At 37.7% G+C, this 17744-nt stretch overlaps 1 pseudogene; it reads right to left on the bottom strand.

The window, feature by feature from the left end:
• Positions 1-7030: 7030 nt before the first annotated feature.
• LOC114459607 (uncharacterized) lies at positions 7031-17021 on the bottom strand (annotated as a pseudogene).
• Between the last annotated feature and the right edge of the window lie 723 nt (positions 17022-17744).

Below are 17744 nucleotides of genomic sequence, written 5' to 3'. Positions count from 1 at the left end.
GGACGGAATGTTTGCTCCAAAGATGGAGAAAAGCGGAGAAGAAGAAAACGGAGGAGTTTTCAGATGTGTGCTCTGTGAAGGAAGAGGTTAGAACACTCCGTGTGTTTCCATTCATTCACTCACTCACTCACCACATTCATCCGCTGTTACACACACACTGGAGACTAGTTTAACTGGTGACCCACTTCATTCACACTCACATTTCTCTATCAATATGTGACGATGTAAAGGTGGAACAACCTGTGTGTACTCAGTGGGAACACAGAGAACAAACTACAGAAAAACACACTTTATGTTAATGAGCTAAGGAGTGGGCAGGGACCGTCTACAAAGTCACACCCCCAAAGGAAGCGTCAACAATAACACCAATAACCCTGTGGACAGTCTTTATTAGGGCTCTCTATTTACTACAGCAAATATAGTTAATACAGTTACTTTATCTGATTTATGTTTTCATAAATATCCAGTATTAATGTCATTAATTAGTAATAACTTAAAAAAAAATAACTGTAGTACCATGAAAACAACTGACAGTCTTTGTTGTGTCTGCCCTTTTAAATATATATAAATATATGAAACGTGACTTTCTACCATTTTGATAAACTCTGAAAACCACAGGCAATCATTAATATTTTCCCCTCTAAGTACTACAAAAGAGATGTTAACACAAATACTGTTTATTATTATTTTTTTAATTATTATTATTTTACTGCGCCCAATGAGAGCTGGAGATTGGCACTGGCAGACCCCCGCGACCCTGAACAGGAATAAGATGATCTGAAAATGAATGAATGAATGAATGAACATTATTATTTTATTTAAAGTTTGTAAATAACCAGTACTGTAATTAAATAGTAATTTAATCTGTTATCCTGTAAACCAGGGGTTCTCAACTGGTCCCACCCTGTGACCCACATTTTGCCACAGTCATTAAATCACAACCCACTTTTTTTTAGAATTCAACAAAATGTAGTCTTTCAAAAATATCAGTCGACAACTTACATGATATTTGCAAAATGTTTAAATGTTTTAGTTAGGGATATAACGGTTCACTCAACTCCCGATACGATTCGATTCACGATTTATTTTACAAAATGGGACTGTAGACATATTTTTTTATTGGGAAAAAAACTAGAAAATACTGTATGATTTTCCTTTTATTTTTCATTGTCAAAATAATTCCTTGATAAACTATTCAAAACAATGCAATTTAACTATAAATAAATCTTGAATGAAATAAATAAAGGAATAATACAAATGAAAATGAAGCCTATTAATTTAAATTCTGGTTCTATAATAAACAATGCAAAACTGCATAATAGTTCTTTTTCTTTTAAAAGTGAAACTGAAAATGTATTTTGCCTTAACAATTGGACTTTAAAAAAAAAACAAAAAAAACGTGATTACACTGATTTACGTCATATTTGTTTGGACCAGCAGAGGGCGCTGGTAACCCAGTGGTCGGTTGGCATGCAGATATCTAGCGGTGAAGAAGAGAAGCTATGCTAGCAGACAGAGCTAATAGAAAAACGTGACTTACAGATATTCAAGTAATATTACAGATATTCTTTCGGTGCTAAAGAGGCAATGAATCATTTATTAACATATTTAAGAGTAGAAGGCGGCCAGAAAGAAAGTATTAGCAGACTCTGCCCACCGCCTACACTTGTGGATAGCGCCCTCTGCTGGTTAAAAAAAGTACTGCGATTCAATTGTCAGAAAATCGATATCAACCGTGATACCTATGAATCGATTTTTAACTGCCTTACGATTAATCGTTACATCCCTAGTTTTAGTGCAACAAGCAGTGGCTGATGCATGTGTTTTATTTTAGTCCACATGTGGCTAAGTTTTGGGTCAATGTACAGTCATGGTTAAGGTCTATAGATATTGTTTTGTGAATCACACCACAGAATATTTTGTGTTGTTGAAGGTAAATGTAAACACTTTTTGAATCTGATTATCTTGCTGGGTAAAATGTGTGTTTTTAAAGCTAAAACTATATCAAATATATGTTTAAAACACTTTAATAATAGAGTTTATCATCAGTATACGCTAGAAACTATCATAGCAACAAATAACAACAGAATAACTGAGCATGAAAATAAATGGAATGTTTGTTTACTTGAGTTAGAGATATAGTTATTAGTAGGGGTGTAAATCATTAGCTTCATCACAATACGATGTTTGTCACGATACAAATTTGATTAGTTTCACAAGCCTGTGATGGATATGATGTGATATCATATGATCACCTCACACAATCATTTACATGTTTATCAGCTCACTAAAAACAACAGAAATATGATTTAACCATTTTATTTCTAAGGTCTTTCAGGCATTAAATAAACAATATAAACACCATTCTGTAACATTGAACTAAGTGTTAAACTTTGAATTGTGTGAGTGATAAAAAGTATCTATAGTTTTATTTAAATTACTATGGTGTAATACATTTTTAATAATACAAAAATATGGCTTTAAAAACAGTTGATTTCACTGTAACAAACTGTAACCAGATGGAGAAAAAAGTGTCACTGGCATGTTATTATTATTATTATTATTATTATTATTATTATTATTATTATTATTACAATGACATGTTATTGATGCCACACTGTTATATAACCAAGTATAAAAACATATTTTAAGGGGCATATGATGAATTTGTGTAAAACAAAAATAACCACATGGTTTATTTATTTTGATTTGGTTTTTAAACAGAATAACCAAATAACAAAGGGTCCACAGATAATAAAGCTTTTAAAAAAAAGATTTTTTTTGAACTAAAAATAAATCTTGAATGAAATAAATAAAGGAATAATACAAATGAAAATGAAGCCTATTAATTTAAATTCTGGTTCTATAATAAACAATGCAAAACTGCATAAAAGTTCTTTTTCTTTTAAAAGTGCAACTGAAAATGTATTTTGTGCCTTAACAATTGGACTTTAAAATAAAAAAAAAACGTGATTGCACTGATTTGCATCATATTTGTTTGGACCAGCAGAGGGCGCTGGTAACACAGTGGTCGGTTGGCATGCAGATATTTTGCAGTGAAGAAGAGATGCTATGCTAGCAGACAGAGCTAATAGAAAAACGTGACTTTTACAGATATTCAAGTAATATTACAGATATTATTTCGGTGCTAAAGGGGTATGGAATCATTTATAAACATATTTAAGAGTAGAAGGCGGCCAGAAAGAAAGTAGTAGCAGACTCCGCCCGCCGCCTACAATTGTGGATAGCGCCCTCTGCTGGTTAAAAAAAGTACTGCGATTCAATGTTCAGAAAATCGATATCAACCGTGATACCTATTGTTTCATTCTGTTCCCTTTACTCCGTCTTAACGCATACAGAATGGACGTTGTTATTTCTCAGTTGCTCTTTATTTATCCTCGTGCCTCTCAGCATACATATTACTGCAGCCGGCTCTAGCTCCGGTCCGTGTCACACTCAAATCGGTCCCCCTAGGAACACCTATATACATAGCCCTTGACACAAATGAATCGATTTTTAACTGCCTCACGATTAATCGTTACATCCCTACTCCATATAAATAATAGACCAAGTAAAAAGAACACGTCTTACTGTCATAAAACCACAGATTTGTTTATGGTCAGATTTAACACTTGTATGGAAGAATGAAAACTAAACATGTCACACGTTGTGTGAAATAAATGTTAGCATAATATTAATGTCACTATTCATCCGTCCCAACTTGTGAAACGCAATATTTTTTAATTATATTTCATGTGTTCACAGACAAAGCTGGTCCTATTAGACTAATGTAACTATTGATATTATTACATTAAATGATTAAATCATCAGCTTGATCTGGTTTAATTTTAGGAAATCAGAGAAATATTTATCAACCATAACTTTATGAAACTCATAAGATAAATGAAACAAGATTCAACAACAGTAAAAACACTGATGGAGTTATTTTTGCTTTTCATGTGCTTTTTTTTTTTTTTTTTAGAAAATAATATCATTTTATGTGAGGGAATAAATTAATTACTTACAATAACACTTAAAGTGATCCACATGCACTAATATATTCCATAAAATATCAGCTCATGAACTCTGAGTCAGCAGTTATTGTAGCCTTTTTAAATGTGTCTAATGTTGACGTATTAACATTTATTTGTGTTTGTAAGGATCCTGTTTACACTGTAAGTTGGGAATTATTTTATTTATTTATAATTTTTTATTTATCGTGGTGTTTATCGTTATCATGATAAATACCAGAAATTATCGGGATCATTTTGTATTCATATCGCCCATCCCTAGTGGGCAGGGACCATCTACAAAGTCACCCACCAAGGAAGCGTCAACAATAACACCAATAACCCTGTGGACAGCACATGAAAAGCAAAACTAACTACAATAATGTTTTTATTGCTGCTGAATCTAGTTTATTTTATATCTGATGATGATTTACATAAAGTTATGGTTGATAAATATCACTGATTTACTATAAATAAACTAGATCAGACTTGATTATTTAATCATATATATTTTGAGAGTATACTAATGGGATATTCTGGTGTAATAATCACAATATTTACATTACTGTCTAACAGTGTTGGGAACGTTACTTTAAAAAAGTAATTCGTTATAATTACTCACTACTTGTTCCAAAAAGTAACTGAATTACTCTATAATAAAAGTAACTGCGGAAAGTAACTATTTGCGTTAGTTAAAAAAAAAAAAGTTGCTTTATGTCAAATAATTCATATTTTTTTAGATGTGTGTGTCGTTGTGAGGTTCTTCATTAAATTAGAGTTGTTTACAACAGATGTGGACAAAGTCTTCACTCCTGGATATAATGAACACTTCACATGTACGTTCTTGTTTTTGACCATAATTAGTTTAAAGTAGTGTTTGTATCGTTACCTTAAAAATAACAACTTTTGCTCGGACTGCTCCACACTCACCATCTCTGCTGATTCATCAAATTTGTTGTGTGTGTGTGTGTGTGTGTGTGTGTGTGTGTGTGTGTGTGTGTGTGTGTGTGTGTGTGTGTGTGTGTGTGTGTGTGTGTGTGTGTGTGTGTGTGTGTGTGTGTGTGTGTGTGTGTGTGTGTGTGTGTGGTCACATGAGTAAAAACACTGGCTCTGATTGGCTACTAGGGCTGTCAAAATTGCTCAAAAAATCTTGAGAGAGACATATTCACTACTTTTTTTTTTTATATTCAAGTTAAAACATTTGACAACCTTGAACGTATAATTGCCCGCACACTCACGCTCTCTACACATAACCAAATGTAGCAGGCTTCAGAAACATTTTTTACAGTATAGAACTGAACGTTCCGAGCGAGCTGCCGTAAACATGGAACTTTTCTACCTACTTTATTAATGAATATCAGTTCACTCAAGTACAGTAGCCTACACTTTAGTAATATTTCTGTTTATACAAATAACTTATACCCTGAGGTTCATGTAAAATGAAGTGCTATTAAAACTGAAAAAGGCTACTTACATTCTTGGTGCTTGTATAAAAAAAGGAAACAAAACTGACTGTGCTATCACTGGCGTAGGATCAGGCCTCCAGGCCTACAGGTTATTTACCAAAAACACAAGACGGTCCACATTTGAAGGGGCCTGTGCTGATCTCTTTATTTACTATATTCTCAGCGGTGGAAAATATGCGTTCAGAGCGCACTGATGATCCGGGGATGGAAAGATATTTCTTTGCCATCTGTGCGATGTGAGGGTATCTCCCAGAGCTTTCTACCACATGACAGGAATTGGAGATTCTTGTTCATACATCGACATCTCTTTTTGAAGCAGCAGGCTGATGTCCTCCTGGTCTGGGCTGTCTGTGCAATACGTGTCTCTGAAGAGACACCCCATAGCAGATAACGCAGTTTTCTCAGCGGGTTGTGTTTGCTGATCACAGGGTTGTTCACTAGCGGCCTCACTGCCTGTGCCTTTGGCCACATTCACTTGTTTCATCTCCTCCAGAATAGCCACCTCCACCTGCCGTCTCTGCTCCTCTTTCAAATGAACGAGGAGATGAAAGCGTGGATCCAGGTAACTTAAGCAGCATAAATGCACCCTTTTCCTGACAATAACGCTTCTCCAGATCTGTGGCGATTTAGACGTGTTTGGGTTAAAATCACTTTCACTGCTGCGGTCGAGTTGGGCTCTGAACTTTCTGTCGTCTTCCATATGCACCTGATGTCACTCCTGCCACCTGTCTCTGACCTCTCAAGCAGTGCTAGCACAGCAGACAGCTGTGCCTGCTACCCATTGAACTATATAAAAACCTACCGTGGGCGTATTTTTCCCATAACATATATATATATATATATATATATATATATATATATATATATATATATATATATATACTGTAGATATGTATAATGTTTTTAGTAATATTCGAATATTAATTTTCACGTTCGAATTTTAATATTTTTTTACTATTCCAATTTAGAATATTCGTTGACAGCCCTATTGGCTACCATGAAACATGACTCCGCCTTAGCCAATCATAATCGCTCACCTTGTTTTTAACCCGCCTCCTCACAACAGCTGAGTAAGAAGCCAGGGATGCTTTCAGATCACAGTTTATTCAATCAATGCATGTAACGCACCGCATTGAACGTTCATTAATGATAACGGCGTTGTATCGGCATAAAAAGTAGTTAGTTAGATTACCCCGTTACTGAAAAACAAACGCCGTTAGCTAGCACCGTTATTTTAAACGCCGTTATTCCAAACACTGCTGTCTAATGGGACCAGCTTTGTCTGTAAACACTTGAAATATAATTAAAAACATTGCATTTCAAGTTGGGACAGATGAATAGTGATGATAGTTTTATGCCAAAATTTATTTCACACTCAGTGTGACATGTTAGCTTTTATCTTTCCATAAAAGTGTTAAATCTGACCATTAATAAATCTGTGGCTCTCTGTGGTTTAATGATAGTAAGATGTGTAGTTTTTACTATAGTCTCTTCCTTTTATGAAGTGGTTAGCATTAGCGCTTAGCCCAGTCTTATGTGTCAGTCACATTGTTGTTACCAGGAGCTCCCTGTAAGAGCGCTGAGCTCCCTGTAAGAGCGCTGAGCTCCCTGTAAGAGCGCTGAGCTCCCTGTTAGAGCGCTGAGCTCCCTGTAAGAGCGCTGAGCTCCCTGTAAGAGCGCTGAGCTCCCTGTAAGAGCGCTGAGCTCCCTGTTAGAGCGCTGAGCTCCCTGTAAGAGCGCTGAGCTCCCTGTAAGAGCGCTGAGCTCCCGGTAACAAGGACGTATTCTTTCCTAGGGTTGTCACGAAACTAGAATTTCATACTCGATACCATTTTTGATTCCACTGGGCAAAAAAAGACAAAAATTTAGAAGCATAATTTCCTTTGATAAAGTTGAAAATACAAATTATGAACCATATACAAAGTATTTTTAAATTAAGTGAAATGTAGTGCAACATTTAACAACACTTGTAAACAACAACTATTTTAGTTTTTTGAGAAAGTAGAACAAAATTTAGCAGCACCTGTAAATAAAAAAACTAACAAAATTTTTTGAGAAAGTAAAACAAAATTTAGCAAATTTTCCCTTCTCGTTTTTGACTAAAACTGGTTGCTCAGGCCCCTCAGCAGCAGCACTAGCCATGCTGCAGCCGAGCTGACATCAGCTAACTCAGTGTTATGATGAGGCACTATAAAATCCATTTTATTTTTTAATAAAAAATTCCATTAAATTTTTTTCCAAGTTCCAAAAAACGGAATTTTCAAAAAATTCCATTTTTTTTAGAAGAAAAAAATATAATACTTGTAAAAAAAATAAAAAAAACACAATTAAACAAAAATGTATGTCAAAAAATTAAGTAAGATACATTTAAAAGGTAGATTTAAGACTGTTCATTTTTAATTATTTATGTCATAAAAATGCATGAGAACAACATTAATGTCACAGTCAGCATATTTCCCCTCAGGGATCAATGGTTTACTGAATCTGATCAGGTTTATTGTTTAGGTTTATTTAAATTAAGTTCATCAAAACCTTATTTAAATGATCCTGATGACATCATTCCAGACCATAATGATTACACACACCTTATCAGTGGTCCCCAGAACATTTCCCAATTAAAAAACCTTCCATGATTTATAGTTCCCTATTAGCTGAGGGGAGGGGCTTCACATGTGTCATTTTGTGTCTGCAACAGCAAATAAAGTTGTAATTGAAACAGGCGAGGAGGGAAAAAACTGGAGATGAACCATAGACACATTAAGAAATGAACACGGTGCTGTTAGTATCGATACTTAAGCGAGAGAGTATATTAATCAATAATCACTTTTTGGTATTGATACTTTATTCAGCATCGAGTTTTTTGACAACACTATTCTTACCAGTGGGAATGTTCTTGATGATATATCTCTGCTAATCACGTCTGTAACATGCATACAGCTCTGAGCACAGATATATAGAAGGTAGATGAACCACTCCTCATGAAAAAACAATGTTCAGCTCCATCCACAGTATGAAAAACATGATTGACCCATAAAAAAACCTATTTAAAATAAATAAACAAGTGACTCTTAGCCTGACAGGGGGTGCAAGAAAAGCCTGGTGGCCCCCCAGGCCTATAGAGCACTGGAGGAAACCCTGACCCACCAGTTGAGAATTACTGCTCTAAACAACTGACAGTCTGTAGTAGGTCTCCATCTACTACACTAAATATATTAACAAAACATATTTTTCTGTTTTGTGAAGAATTGTCATTATTGACATCATTATTATTATTTATCATTAACTTATTCAAATATCATTCTCCTACATGAAAACAGCAGATCATCAGTATTAAGTCCCTCTCTAACTACTACAGATGAGATGGTAAGAAAATACTGTTTAATGGTTTTTAAATAGTTTTTATTTGTAAATAATCATAAAAAATAGAATAACTTATCAATGACTTCTTTAACAGTTACTGTAATAGGCTGAAAACAACTGACAGTCTTTATTATGTCTCCCTCTATCCACTACAGCAAAGATATTAATAATAAAACACTTTCTGATGCTTTTTATTTATAAAATAACCTTAATTACTGTCATTAATCAGCAATGACTTGTTTTTTTTTTTTTTTTAAAAATCACTCTCGCAGCATAAAAATAACTGACAGTCTTTATTAGGTCACATCTACACACACCTCTACTACACCAAATATATATATATAGAAAAAACACAATATTTTTAGTTGATTAATTATTATTATTATTATCATATTTTAACTTTTTTCATTTAAAAATTATCGTGTCGATGTTTTGAACCCAGTATATCGTATGGTATTCTGCAAATTAAATATGATTAAAAATTTGATTTATATTAATGAATTGATTAAAAAAAGTAAAGGAAACATCTCATTTTCTATATTCATAAAAAGATCATTTGTGAAAAGATTTTTAGCTTGTGCTAGTAAGATGATTATTATCATTATGCAGATCTATCCTAGAATTTAATGTACTAGTACAGTGCTCGTCGGAAGTAGAGTTAATCACGGCCAAATGAGAATGTGTTTGAAGGTTGGATGTACAAAGAGGTGTACATACTCTGTAGTGTTATGAAGGTGTATATTTGTGGGTGCAAAATAAAATAGCGTGTGATTTCCCTGTTTTAATTCTATGGGACATGAACATGATATATAGATAAAGGTTGTACCAATGTTTCCTGGACTTTGGTAAATGAATAATAAATGTACCAGAGACCCTACCTCGGCAAAGAAAAACACAAAACCCAGTGGGAAAATGACTTACACAAAAACATGTCATGTACATCCAACATACGACCACAGAGAAGAGACACAGAAAATTGGCGGGTTTTACAGTAAAGGTGCCCCTCTCCATTTATCCAGGCTTGGGACTGGCACACAGGAACTCACTGAGTGAGTCCTTTAGTGGCTGGATTCCCACCACCACACCATGTTAGAGGTTAGTTTGTTAGTTGTTTGTGTGTTAGTACGTAGTATCAGTGTGCGGGCCGCTCAGACGCTCCTCCCCCTCATGTCTCGTTTAGTCTAATTTGTATTGATTTCAAAATCCAAAACGTTTTTAAACGTAATTACTAAAGAAGTTAAAAACAATGGAAGCACACTCTCAGATTCTGTGTAGTATGAGGGTTAAGAGAACTGTAAGCCGGGTCAGACGTGGGAACCTGTTTGGGCTTCACCACAACTGGGTCTGTTTGGACCTCTCACTGCTTCCAGCCTCCCCCCAGCTACTGAGTGGGCCTGAGAGAGTGGTTTACTGAGTCAGCACTTCAGTATGTACAACATTGCTTAGAAAGTGTCGCTTTTTCATAGTTTCTTTGTCTAGAGCAAGTATACGAAGTCTGTTTGATCTTCCAACTCTGCTGGCGGCAACATAAAATTGTCCATGGCTGAAGAAATCTCTTGTGCTGAAAACACCAACACGCTGCAAAGATTGACCCTGTGACTTATTCACAGTCATGGCAAAGCATGGTCTCACTGGAAATTGTTTGCATCTTAAGGTGAATGGCAAGATGTTGTCAGATGGTATGAGTGTGATTCGTGGAATTAAGAGTGTGCGTCCAGCATTTACACTAATTACAGATTTTGTAACTCAGAGGTGTGGCAGGATTTCTTCGATAATGTATCAAATGTGTCAAAGTTTTGCAGTAGTATGATCACCATTCCAACTTTTAAAGAAATGCGATGAGGAGGCATTCCAGAAGGGCAGTGTGTGTTTAAAAACTCAGTTGGGTACATACAGTATGATGACCCTCGGAATCTGCTGTGTCACCGCTGTTGCAAACGTGTTCTTCTCCAGGAAAGATCTTGGTCATGTACTCATTTACTGCGTCGACTTCAGAGTTAGTTGGGCATAATATGACACGTTCACATAGCCACGTTGAACAGGAAATGTTGGCCAGCATGTCTTCATACACCCAATTTACAATGTCTTTTAGTTTGTCATCAGAAATTGAGTTTAATTGCGAATTCACCTTCTTCTGGAACTATTGGAATTTTTGCTTCGCCAAGGTCTAAGAGGAATTTGACAAAGTTTTCTTCAGCTTGTTGATGTTCTGTAGCTTGAGAGATTCTCATGTTTATTGTTAGTGTAGGAGGATGAGCTTGGACAAGGAGTGATAAGATTTATAATAATTATTAATATTACAGTAATTTGCCAAGAGGTGCCATCTGAAATCGAGTTAAAGTGTTTCAGATCACTTAATTAGTAATTAATACCTTGCCATCCAGGGTTGTGAACTCTTGTCAAGACTATCTACTCTCCATATAACAAACCTTATGATTGTAATATTTTCATAAACCACTGACAACTTCTCAACGTATAAACATTTATTAATCAAAACCAGTTAAAACCTACTAACACAATAAAGCTAAAAGAACGCTACGCTCACTAAACTAAGGATAAATGTATATACACTTTAAAGGTAAAAGCTTCGTAAAGAAAGAAAGAAAAGTAGCATAATTTCAGTGTGTGCGTGCGTGCGTGCGAGAGCTATAAGATCAGTATAGAATAATGTGGCTGCAATTATTTTAGGCCCGATTAGAATTTGAGATCCAGAGTACCTCGGTTCTGATGGGTCCGTGGTCAGTGGTCCTTCTCTTGTGGCAGAGTGGACTGGCGAGAGGAGTCTGAAGCAGTAAAGCGTGGCTCTGAACCGCTGGAGTGTGTCTGAAAGGGTCCTTTCCTGGACCTGGTTCTGACCTGTGTTAGGCTGGTTGGTTCTGTTCCTTGTTCAGCGGGTTTCACAGCTCGTTCAGTCAGCAGATTTCCACTGGTTCTGACCTGTGTTAGGCCTGTCTGGCCTTTGTTCAGCGTGTGCAGGCTTTGTTCTTGTGGTTCAGTGTTCAGCTCCTTCAGGCGTGGTTCTTGGTTCTTGGTTCAGCATCTTCAGTTGGAACAGGAGGTTTTATCTCTGGGATGTGCAAGCTTGTTTAAAAAGTCTAATGAAAGAAAACACTTTGTTACAAAGAAAATAAGAAATTAAAGAAGACGTACATAACACTGCAGTGGGCATCTTAGCAGCCAGCACCAAAATCCAATGATTTAAATTTGCGCTTCGGTTTTGTCGCAGTCTAAGCGATTCTATTGGTCGACGTGTTTTCGGGAGCCAATTGGATTGCTTTGGATGTTTTGTGGGTTTGGCTATCATGTATGTGTGATAAGAGATGAATGAATAAGAAATCCTTTGGAACAAGAAATATGAATATAACTCAGAAACCAGTTAGATTATAACCTTCAAAACCAGATGAAAGCAGAGATCATATTTTCCCAGTTATTCTGGCACCAAACATGATATACTTTATATAAAGTTAGTGAAAGATATTCCTTAGAAACACTTTTACTGTAAAAACAATTATATGATCTTATTCTAAGCATGTCCTTGATTTCCTGTGAATGAAGAGAGTTAGTGGCAGTATAGAAAAATGCATTTCAAACTTTTATCAAAAATTTGTGTCCTTTTAGAATGTTTCATTGTTAATTCTTGGAAAAAGTAGAACACAAAGCGAAAGATTCTGCCATGCGCTTCAAGGAGGAGTGGGGGAAGAACACACAGTCGTAAATTCCTGTACTCAGCTCCTTTCTGTGTTTGAGAGGAAAAAAAGAGGAAACTGTTTCTGACCAAAGTGGTCAAAAAGTGTGCTGTGGTATCTGTCATAGACATGACCTCCTACATTACACTGAGAGTTTCAACATTTTTCCATAGGTATGAGCTCTTGCAACACCGTCCTATGATCTCGGTTCGGCTACCGTGTGGCACAACGGTCAGTATTTGCCTCCAGTTGCCATCAAAGACCATTGTGATGCCACCAAACGGTTTGTCTGATCTACGAAGCCACAGACATGTACGGTCTGCTGCTTCTAATGCACGGCGATCCATCATCGTCACTTCATCCACAACCATGAGATGTGCCATCCTAATGAGTGTGGCAGTGTTGTCATGTTCACCGACAGCGCAAGTGCATTCATCAGTGAGAATGAGAGGACATTTTGTTCTGCTGTGAAAGGTGGTGCCTTTTGGCAGTCGGGTTGCTGCGATGCCACTCACGGCTGTTGCAAGAGCCACTTTGCCTTTTGTATTTTACATGGACTTTGTTCAGGATGTGGCACAATACAAAGGTTTTTCCTGTCCCACCACTTGCATCAAGCGCAGTCATCTTACCAAGTCCCCGTTCCACGCTCTCTATCATGGTTTTGACAACACTTTGCTGCTCGGGATTAAGTGTGTTTTCTGTTTGAGTAATTTGAGCGTGAAGTTCCTCCATGTTGTGCTTTGTCTCCTGCTGGATGATGTGGGAAGTCTGATTCTGATCTTGACGTGATTTAGGCTCAGGGGGTCCAAAGTTTCCACTCAGTGTGAAACCAAGATATTCTCTGGTCTTTGGAGAGAGCAGACGTGTTTTCCTTTGCTCCGATAACACGACCTTGGCTACAGCTGGCTACAGCTGAACAGCCTGAACAGCCTGAAAAACTGGGCCCAAGACTGAAGGAAAATGGTGAAAAAAACCGCAGGGAGGCCCTTCAGAACCCAATTCGGGTTTGGAAGAGGTCAAGGAGATGATACGCGAGGGTCTACAAAACCTATCTGCCGAGATAAAGTCGTTGGAAAAGACGCTGGAAAACTCACTGGAAAGACTACAAAGCGAAGCTAAGGTACTGAAAGAAAAGAATGAAAGAAATGCTGAAGAGATAAAATTGTTGAACGCGAGGGTTGAACAGCTGGAACAAAAGGAAAGAGAGAAAGATGTCATCATCACAGGCCTAAAGATAAAACCCAGGAGTGACGAAGAAACAAAATCGATTGAACAACAGGTCATTGACTACCTGAAGTCGAAGGACATTGTCCTGAACCCTGACAACATCAACTCTTGCCATCTCCTGCCAAAGAAAAATGATAACAGAGCTGTAAAAATAACCTTCACGAATATAAAATTCAAAGGAGAAATACTCAAGCAAAGAAATAAACTCAAGGGAAAGAAGGTGTACATCAATGAAAACCTGACGAAACAAAATGCAAGCATTGCATGGAAGGCACGCCAAATAAAAAAAGAAGGAAAGATTATGAAGACGTGGTCAAAAAACTGCAGGATTTACATCCTGGAAGAAGAGGACGGAAAACCAGTTCTCATCAAAACGATGGACAACTTGGGAAAATACGAAGGATCCACCTAAACAACAACACTACTGATGGTAATCATGGATATGGACCCAGATCTATATAAACACTGGAAACAAAACTCAGACTGTGATTATTTTACGGAGACCGAATTAAATGTGAAACCAAGAGTAAAAAAGGTCTGTCATTTATTCATTTCAATTGCTAGGTGGTGGGGTGATTAAGGATTACATTAAATTTAAATTCAAAGTGTTTATTGTCATATGTGCAGTTAGAAACACGTTTTTTTTATACAATGAAATTACTACCTTGCTTATGAACTAAGATATAATAATGTGTTTATACAAGTTAAATCTAACAGTGGAAAATACAACACTGCCAATAAAACTAACAACAGCAGTTAGAAACACGCTTATGAACTAAGATACAGTATATTACATTAAAATACTACCTTGCTTGTGAACTGGGATGTGGTGATGTGTTTATACAAGTTGGATCTGATCCCATCATCAGACAGTGGAAAATACAACACTGCCAATAGAACTAACAACAGCTGGATTACCCTTGATGTAGAGACAAAACAAGGTGACATTGTGGATGAAAAGGGAAGAACCTTCCAAACACCTTCGAAAGAGGAACTATTCTTGAACTGGAGGAATGCTAACAACGTCTGGCAGGGAACAAGGCCAACACGAACAAAGATAGAGAGGACAACACTGACTACAGATGAGAATACACAAAAAAGGACGTTCAGAAGAAATCAAGAATGTTTTGACCAGAGAGACATGTAAACCCATGTAAATTTGCGATGGTAAAACAGGGGACGGGACCCGGATAAGCAAACTGCTTCTCTCGTCTCCTTTTTCGGCATGTACAAAAAAGAAAAGAAAAAAGAAAAAAAGTGAATGTAACCATGTCGGAAATAAACTGAATAAATAAATAATAAATAAATGTTTTTCAATGTGGTCCTTGAGGTCGAGTAGCACTCAATTCAGAATGTTCTTATTTGGCTCATTCATTGCAGTCCTGTGCATGAAGTCTTCACAAAGAACACCTTTGTGCCTTTCCCAAAACTGCAAGTGCTCTCCTCTAAGCACAAACATGAGCATGGTGGCAAATACTTCACGTAGTGCTGGGCCAAAGGTCACATTTGCTGCTTCCTCCATAACATAATCCACTTTCTGGTCATTGTCAACAATGCCATGTGCAATGCAGGCAGCCAGATAGGTGTCCATGACCACATCTCCAACTTTACGGAGGTCTCTGAAGGAAGTAGGTCCTGGGATACGGTATAAAAGGATGCGGAGATAGAACAGTTCAGCAGTGTGTGGGTTGAAGGCAAACATTGTAATGCGTCCAATGGTGTCGGCCATGCGATAATCGTGGGAACTTAGTCTTTTTTTTCGCAATTGAAATGTCTTACTTGTGTATGTGAAGTGTTGAAATACATCTGGGTACACAATGTGTCCCATGTGTGGATGTAGAGACATTGCTTTAAAAAAGGCACTCAGTGTAGTTGCAGGTGGTCCTGCGTCCAGTAAGTTGTGGACAGCGCCGTCATTATTGAACGTGATGACCTGTTCAGTGAATTGCCAGCGTTTTTACGAGCGTTTTTTTTTGTTGGATGGGGAATTCATAGATTCGCTAGTAGGCCTCAGATGCAGTGATGTACCGACCTAACTCATAGCGCGTCACCTCATCGTATCTCAGTTGTTCACGGTCAGCCACATCCAACCTCACAAGACATTGATCTGGACCCTTCAAGTATTTGTACAAATACTTGACACTGGAGACAGAACAGCCAATTTCAAGGTTAATGTGTGCATTGTATAGGAGCAGTAGGTATGGATTGTATGGCACAACCCACTCATTATTGATGGATACATTTATGCCCCTTCTATCGCCTTTAAGATGGGAGAGCCAGGTGCGTCTTCAGCTCGTCTTCTGTACAGTGGGTAAGAGTTGTCTGAGAAGCTTGTGGTATGTCTCAACTGTTTGGGGTAGTCCTTTGAACACTTTCTGTCAACCATGCATGGACTGTTATGATTCCATTGTCCACATGGGCCGTGAATCACATGTGATGTGACAATTTGATGTAGATATGGATTTGTCTTTGTTTGGAATCTCTGCAGATACGATGCGATCAATATCAGTGGAGGTCCTGGGATTGTCACGTTGCACCATGGTGATGAGCATATGTATTTGGTAAATGGACTAAAAAATGGACTTGATTTATATAGAGCTTTATCACCACACTGAAGCAGTCTCAAAGCGCTTTACATATCAGCTCATTCACCCAATCACTCTCACATTCACACACCAGTGGGACAGGACTGCCAGGCAAGGCGCTAGTCGACCACTGGGAGCAACTTAGGGTTCAGTGTCTTGCCCAAGGACACTTCGACACATAGTCAGGTACTGGGTTCGAACCCCCAACCCCTTGATCAGAAGACGACCCACTACCACCTGAGCCACGGTCGCGTATATGAGGAAGATGTCTTTTCTGAGTTTCTTTTACCATCACAAATGCACATGTCCCAGTATGTCATGTTTCAGAAGGTCTGTGAGTAGAGCTTCCACCTTCATGTGGAATACTCTGGCAATGATGTCTGGTCTTTGATGGGTCTGCTGACCTTCAAAAAGCGATCTTTTAATCTCAGCCCAGTTGGGGTTGCAAGTGAAGGTGAGGAAGAAGTCTGGTTTGCCTTTGACTCTGACCAAGGCCATGGCGTCTAGGAATTCTTTGGCGTACCATCTTGGTGATCCATAAATCGTGGGGGGCAGTATGGTTAGGCGTCCCGGGATGATCTCAGTGTCACTACTCAGGGCATCAACAATGACATTGTATTTTTCTGTCTTGATGGATTTCTGGTTGTGGCGAATGCAGTTGAGACGGTGTGATTCAATTTTAGCCATCATGTCACATACATACTGTTGTGTGAGTTTTCCACCACGATGCAGCAAATTAAAGTGATTATCAGTGTTGCGCACTTGAAGGTGGAATTGGTAAAAGTTTGTTGGGGTGACACCTATCAGTTCAGTGTGGTATCCTTGAGAGCCCTGTGGCAGAAGAAGCACATATGATAGCGGATCATATGCTGGATGAATGGCATCAATTTTCTGAAGTTGTCCTCCTCTGAGGTGAAGAGTGACAGCCAGTTTTCCAAATTGCTCAGTAGGAGTGGTTCCTGGAGCAATGATTGCAACATCGCTGTCCAGTGACTGAAGATTCACAGTGCCACGATGAAGATCACGACGTCGAGAGTGAGCTGTTAAAACAATTCTCAGATCATCAGCAGTGTCATTTTGGTTCATGTACTCAACTGCTGACTTGAACTGTTGTACATATGGGTTGCACCTGTGAATGGCCTCTTGTGCTCTAAGCAAGAATTCTTCATTCAGATTACTGTTTGAGACATGAGTACGGTGTAATTCCACTTCATGGGAAGGATCATGAAAGTAGATCTGAGCAAAGTTGGGCATTTGACCCTGTTCAGGAAGGGGGCCGGCAATGAAATGAAAAACTTTTCCTTGTATTCGTATGCCTGGGTTGAAACCAGGAATAGTGATCTCTTTTATGCCAATGCTTGCCATTGCCAATGCATTGTTGTATTGTTTAGCTTGTTTAACAAAGTTTTG

This window comes from Gouania willdenowi, unplaced genomic scaffold (genome assembly GCF_900634775.1).
Source record: "Gouania willdenowi unplaced genomic scaffold, fGouWil2.1 scaffold_332_arrow_ctg1, whole genome shotgun sequence".
NCBI lineage: Eukaryota > Metazoa > Chordata > Actinopteri > Blenniiformes > Gobiesocidae > Gouania > Gouania willdenowi.
Note: the sequence above shows the minus strand (reverse complement) of the source record. Positions and strands in the feature narration are given on the sequence as shown.